Source organism: Heterocephalus glaber, unplaced genomic scaffold, assembly GCF_053883595.1.
Source record: "Heterocephalus glaber isolate CG9 unplaced genomic scaffold, H.glaber_assembly_v1.0 deba00000347, whole genome shotgun sequence".
Taxonomy (NCBI): Eukaryota; Metazoa; Chordata; class Mammalia; order Rodentia; family Bathyergidae; genus Heterocephalus; species Heterocephalus glaber.
Genome location: NW_028258143.1, coordinates 33,271,433 through 33,277,452, shown reverse-complemented (window position 1 = coordinate 33,277,452; position 6,020 = coordinate 33,271,433). Strand labels below are relative to the sequence as shown.

The 6,020-nt window shown below is 41.9% G+C and overlaps 1 pseudogene; it reads left to right on the top strand.

Moving 5' to 3' along the window:
* The first annotated feature begins 1,875 nt into the window (after positions 1–1,875).
* Positions 1,876–5,181, top strand: LOC101721035 (AP-1 complex subunit beta-1 pseudogene; annotated as a pseudogene).
* Positions 5,182–6,020: the final 839 nt, after the last annotated feature.

The window sequence follows — 6,020 nt, the reverse complement described above, 5'->3', positions numbered from 1 at the left end:
CAACATTGAGATCCTATCCTACTCCAGGAAAAATGATTATCACAAAAACAAATAATATTAAAGCTGGCAAGCCTGCAGAGAAAAAGGAACCCTTTACATTGTTGGTGGAAATGTAAACTAGTACAAACACTTTAGAAATCAATATGGAGATTCCTCAAAAAACTAAATATAGAAATTACATTCAATTCAGCTATTTCCTTCTAGGTGTATTCCCAAAAGAGTTAAAGACATCATACTACAGTGAAATATGTATACTCACATTTATAACAGCACAACTCCTAATAGCTAAATCTTGGAAGCAACCTATATATCCATCATCAGATGAATGGATAAAGATAATGTAGCATTTATGCATGATAGAGTACTATTCTGCCATAAAGAAGGATAAATTTGAGTTATTTGTAAAAAAATGGATGCACCTTGAGTCCATAGTTTTAAGTGAAATAAATCAGATACACAAGGCTTAAAATCACATAAATTCTCTTATATGAGAATCTCAAAATATAAATACATTTTTTAAAGAGATAGTCAATAAGAAACAAGGACATCGATTTTTTGCAAATTGGAAGAGGATCTAGAGATTGAGCTAGGGCGAGGATGGGAAGAGGAAAGGAAATAAAACAATTAAGATATATTAAGTGAATGTACCTACTCCTAAGATGAAAGTAAACATTATGTGCTACAAATATTTACCAATATTTTTTTTAAAAAAGAAAAGAATGGAGTCCCATTCATCAGGTTGGAGATGTATGAGAGGCACCTGATGAACCTGGAGACATTAAACTCCTAAATTCTGATGATATTATTTTGCCAGAGGAAGCAATTTTCTCCACCTTCAGTGCAAAAGGCATCCTAATCACCTCCTCTCCTATACCTGAGGCCCACTCCTCCTATACCTGAATAAATTGATCTTGAGTTGCCTATGAAAGCAATAATGCAGTCACTAAGCAAGTTACCTGATGCAGTTACTGAGCAAGACAATGCTAACACTCCTCAGGACCCACCCTCACCACTCACTTTTGCCTATAGGCCTATAATCAAACTCAAATCTCAGAATCCTCCTAAAGGTGACATACAGTGTAACCAGTGAGGAGTTATCCTATCCTCTCAAATAATTTCTTGAGTTTTCTAATTCTTACAAGCAGAGTTCTGAGGAATAATATTAGAATGGATTTTAAGAGTATGAGATAATGGTGGAAGAAACATAAATCTGAATTAGGCTGTTTCTTTTGTTGTTGTTGTTGTTCCAGGAATTGAACTCAGGACCTTGTGCTTGTGAGGAAGGCATGATTCCACTGAGTTAAATCCCCTGCAGGCTGAGTTTCTTCATGTAGGCCCATTAAGTAGAGATTCTGAATTTAATGTTGCACCTCATGGGGTTGAAAAAGGGTGCTAATAGTTTATTGGTTGGCTGAATTACAAATCAAAAGATGACCCTCCATGAATGAACAGAAAGTACCTGATATTCCTTAGTTTTTACTGTTAATGAGGGTATTCAAAGAGAAATGGGAATGCTGCAGTGGATTTTCCACGTAAAATCCACACTGGATTTTAATCCTCCACACTGGAAGGGTCCTGAAAATGTACTCTTTATAAATCTCATATTACTAATTTTTAGACAGGCACTCCTTAAGTGATGAATATGTCTACCTGCAAAGCTGAACAAAGATCTGACCCAAAGTTTTAAAGTGTTAAAGGAGATGTTTCCTAAGAAACAAATTTGTTAACAGATTTGTGAAGAGCCCTATCATTGCTTTTCTGTATGGCAGACCTTAGGTAGGGACCACAGTTATTCAAATGAGAAGCTTAAAGAGTATTGATTTAGAGAGAAAGAATCATGACGGGCAGGAAACCATTACAACACCACCCTGGCTGTGCTCTCTGGCTGCCAGCACCACTCCCAACCCTTGCTTCCGGTGTACATTAAAGATCCAGAATCACGACTGACTCCAAGTACTTTACAACCAATAAAAAGGGAGAGATCTTTGAATTAAAAGCTGAACTCAACAATGAAAAGAAAGAAAAGCGGAAGGAGGCTGTGAAGAAAGTGATTGCTGCTATGACTATGGGGAAGGATGTTAGCTCTCTCTTTCCAGATGTAGTCAACTATATGCAGACTAATAACCTGGAACTAAAGAAGCTTGTGTATCTCTACTTGATGAACTATGCCAAGAGTCAGCCAGACATGGCCATCATGGCTGTCAATAGCTTTGTGAAGGACTGTGAAGATCCCAAACCTTTGATTAGGGCCTTGGCAGTCAGAACCATGGGGCACATCCATGTGGACAAGATTACAGAATATCTCTGTGAGCCCCTTCGAAAGTGCTTAAAGGATGAAGACCCCTATGTTCGGAAAACAGTGGCAGTCTGCATGGCAAAACTCCATGATATCAATGCCCAAATGGTGGAAGATCAAGGATTTCTTGATTCTCTACAGGATCTCATAGCAGATTCAAATCCAATGGTGGTGGCTAATGCTGTAGCAGCATTGTCAGAAATTAGTGAGTCTCACCCAAACAGCAACTTGCTCGATTTGAACCCACAGAACATTAATAAGCTGCTGACAACTCTGAATGAGTGCACCGAATGGGGCCAAATTTTCATCCTGGACTGCCTATCTAATTAAAATCCTAAAGATGACCGGGAAGCTCAGAGCATCTGTGAGCGGGTAACTCCCGGGTTATCCCATGCCAACTCAGCAGTGGTGCTTTCAGCAGTAAAAGTCCTAATGAAATTTCTGGAATTGTTACCCAAGGATTCTGACTTCTACAATATGCTGCTGAAGAAGTTAGCTCCTCCACTTGTTACTTTGCTGTCTGGGGAGCCAGAAGTACAGTATGTTGCCCTGGGGAACATCAACTTAATTGTCCAGAAAAGGCCTGAAATCTTAAAGCAGGAAATCAAAGTCTTCTTTGTGAAGTACAATGATCCCATCTATGTTAAACTGGAAAAGTTGGACATCATGATCCACCTAGCGTCCCAAGCCAACATTGCTCAGGTTCTGGCAGAACTGAAGGAATATGCTACTGAGGTGGATGTTGACTTTGTTCGCAAAGCTGTTAGGGCCATTAGACAATGTGCTATCAAGGTAGAGCAATCTGCAGAGCGCTGTGTAAGCACATTGCTTGACCTAATTCAGACCAAAGTAAATTATGTGGTCCAAGAGGCAATTGTTGTCATCAGGGATATCTTCCGCAAATACCCCAACAAGTATGAAAGTATTATTGCCACTCTCTGTGAGAACTTAGATTCACTGGATGAGCCAGATGCACGAGCAGCCACGATTTGTATGGTAGGAGAATATGCTGAAAGAATCGACAATGCAGATGAGTTACTGGAGGGCTTCTTGGAGGGTTTTCATGATGGAAGTACCCAAGTCCAGCTCACTCTGCTCACTGCCATAGTGAAGCTATTTCTCAAGAAACCATCAGAAACACAGGAGTTGGTCCAACAGGTCTTGAGTTTGGCAACACAGGATTCTGACTATCCTGACCTTTGAGACCTGGGCTATATTTATTGGCACCTTCTCTCAACTGACCCAGTGACAGCCAAAGAAGTAGTCTTAGCCGAGAAGCCACTAATCTGTGAGGAGAACAACCTTATTGAGACAACTCTGCTGGATGAGCTGATCTGCCACATTGGTTCTTTGGCCTCTGTGTATCATAAATCTCCCAATGCTTTTGTGGAAGGGAGTCATGGGATCCATCGCAAACATTTGCCAATTCATCATGGGAGCACCGATGCAGGTGACAGTCCTGTTGGCACCACCATGGCAACCAACCTGGAACAGCCTCAGGTTATTCCCTCTCAAGGTGACCTTCTTGGGGATCTTTTAAATCTTGGCCTTGGTCCCCCAGTCAATGTGCCACAGGTGTCCTCCATGCAGATGGGAGCAGTGGATCTCTTGGGAGGAGGATTAGATAGTCTGCTTGGCAGTGACCTGGGCGGGGGCATTGGAGGAAGTCCAGCAGTTGGACAGTCCTTCATCCCATCATCAGTGCCTGCAACCTTTGCTCCCTCGCCAACTCCTGCCCTAGTCAGCAGTGGTCTGAATGACCTATTTGAACTCTCCACAGGGATAGGGATGGCACCTGGTGGATATGTGGCTCCTAAGGCTGTCTGGCTACCTGCAGTAAAGGCTAAAGGCTTGGAGATTTCCGGAACATTTACTCACCGCCAAGGGCACATCTATATGGAAATGAACTTCACCAACAAAGCCCTGCAACATATGATAGACTTTGCAATCCAGTTTAACAAGAATAGCTTTGGCATCATCCCAAGCACTCCTCTGGCCATACACCACTGATGCCAAACCAAAGCATCGATGTGTCCCTGCCTCTCAACACCTTGGGCCCAGTCATGAAGATGGAACCTCTGAATAACTTGCAGGTGGCTGTTAAAAACAATATTGATATCTTCTACTTCAGCTGCCTCATCCCACTGAATGTGTTTTTGTAGAAGATGGCAAAATGGAGCGCCAAGTCTTCCTGACAACATGGAAGGATATTCCCAATGAAAATGAACTCCAGTTTCAGATTAAGGAATGCCATTTAAATGCTGACACTGTTTCCAGCAAGTTGCAAAACAATAATGTTTATACTATTGCCAAGAGGAATGTGGAAGGGCAGGACATGCTGTACTAATCCCTGAAACTCACTAATGGCATTTGGATTTTGGCTGAGCTACGGATCCAGCCCGGAAACCCCAATTATATGCTGTCGCTGAAATGTAGAGCTCCTGAAGTCTCTCAATACATTTATCAGGTCTACGACAGCATTTTGAAAAACTAATAAACTGGTCCAGTACCCTCCAGCCACCCTGTGACTGGTGCAAGCCAAGAACTCTTAACTTGAAGAAATTGTACTGCTGTGTAGAATCTGAACCCAAACACACTGAGGCCACCCAGCACAGTAGTGACTAGTCTAATCTGTGGTAACTGTAGAGACAACCTGTTGGATAGTTTTAGCTTCCTGTTAACATTTGTAACCACTGCTTCAGTCACTTCCCACCTCCTGCCACTTGCTACTGTCTGTTCTTACTTGTGGGCTTCTCCGTGCTGTTCCAACAGCTGGCTTTTTCTACACCCTCATTTGAGTGTAGTTTGGTATTTTGCCATCAAGAGCTCATTTCAAAAGCAGAAAAAGACAACAAATATTAAAGCAAGGAATAGTGTCACTGAAACATGAACTGCACTTTATTGTTTTATATTTTTGTACATATGAGAAATGGAGGTAGTAAAACTGGTAGAAAGTGTTAAAACAACTGACCATCAGTTACTGTGGTCCTAGAGGAAGAGATACAGTTACCAACCCACTCTATTAGGGATTCTCTCATCTGTGGCAACCTTGTCCCTAGTCATTTAGATTTTTGGTTCTTTCTCTCCATACTCCTTCATTGCCAGGCCTTCACACTTGCCCCATCCCCATATTCTCATCTCATTTGCTTGCTCTGCACTTGGGAATGATCTCCACTGAGTGTTTTTTTTTCAAAGTGCAGGAAATACTAGGCCTGTCAGCACCAAAGCGAAGAGAAGTTAGAACTTATTCCTTTCCACCAAACCAACCCATTAATAATGCTGATTAGGACATGTGAGGAGAGATGGAGAAATGGAACCACAATGCCCTCCCCCAGCCTGCTTCCTTTTATTTCTCAGATCCAATTCTAAAAATCAAGAGTTTTGAAACAGACTTTAATGGCTTACTTATCCAACCCTGTTTTTCTACAAAGGAGAAAAATAAAAGGCAAAAAGAGAGCATTATTGGTGAGGCCTGTCAGCTGTTCAGTAGCAAAGCTACAGCTGGGACTCCTAAATTTCCACTGGTGGTGGTTGCACTACAAGACGCCCTTGTTGCTGTTTCTTTCCTTAATGCCATCTTCTGCCTTTGCCTTGCCAGCTCTGTGGCTCTTTGCATCGTCCATCTTGATTTTGGCATAAGGGAACAGCAGAGTATCTTCAGTTACTTCAAGGTCCAGCCAGATGACAGAACGAAGACATAACATTTCCCACGTGCTCCTGGAGC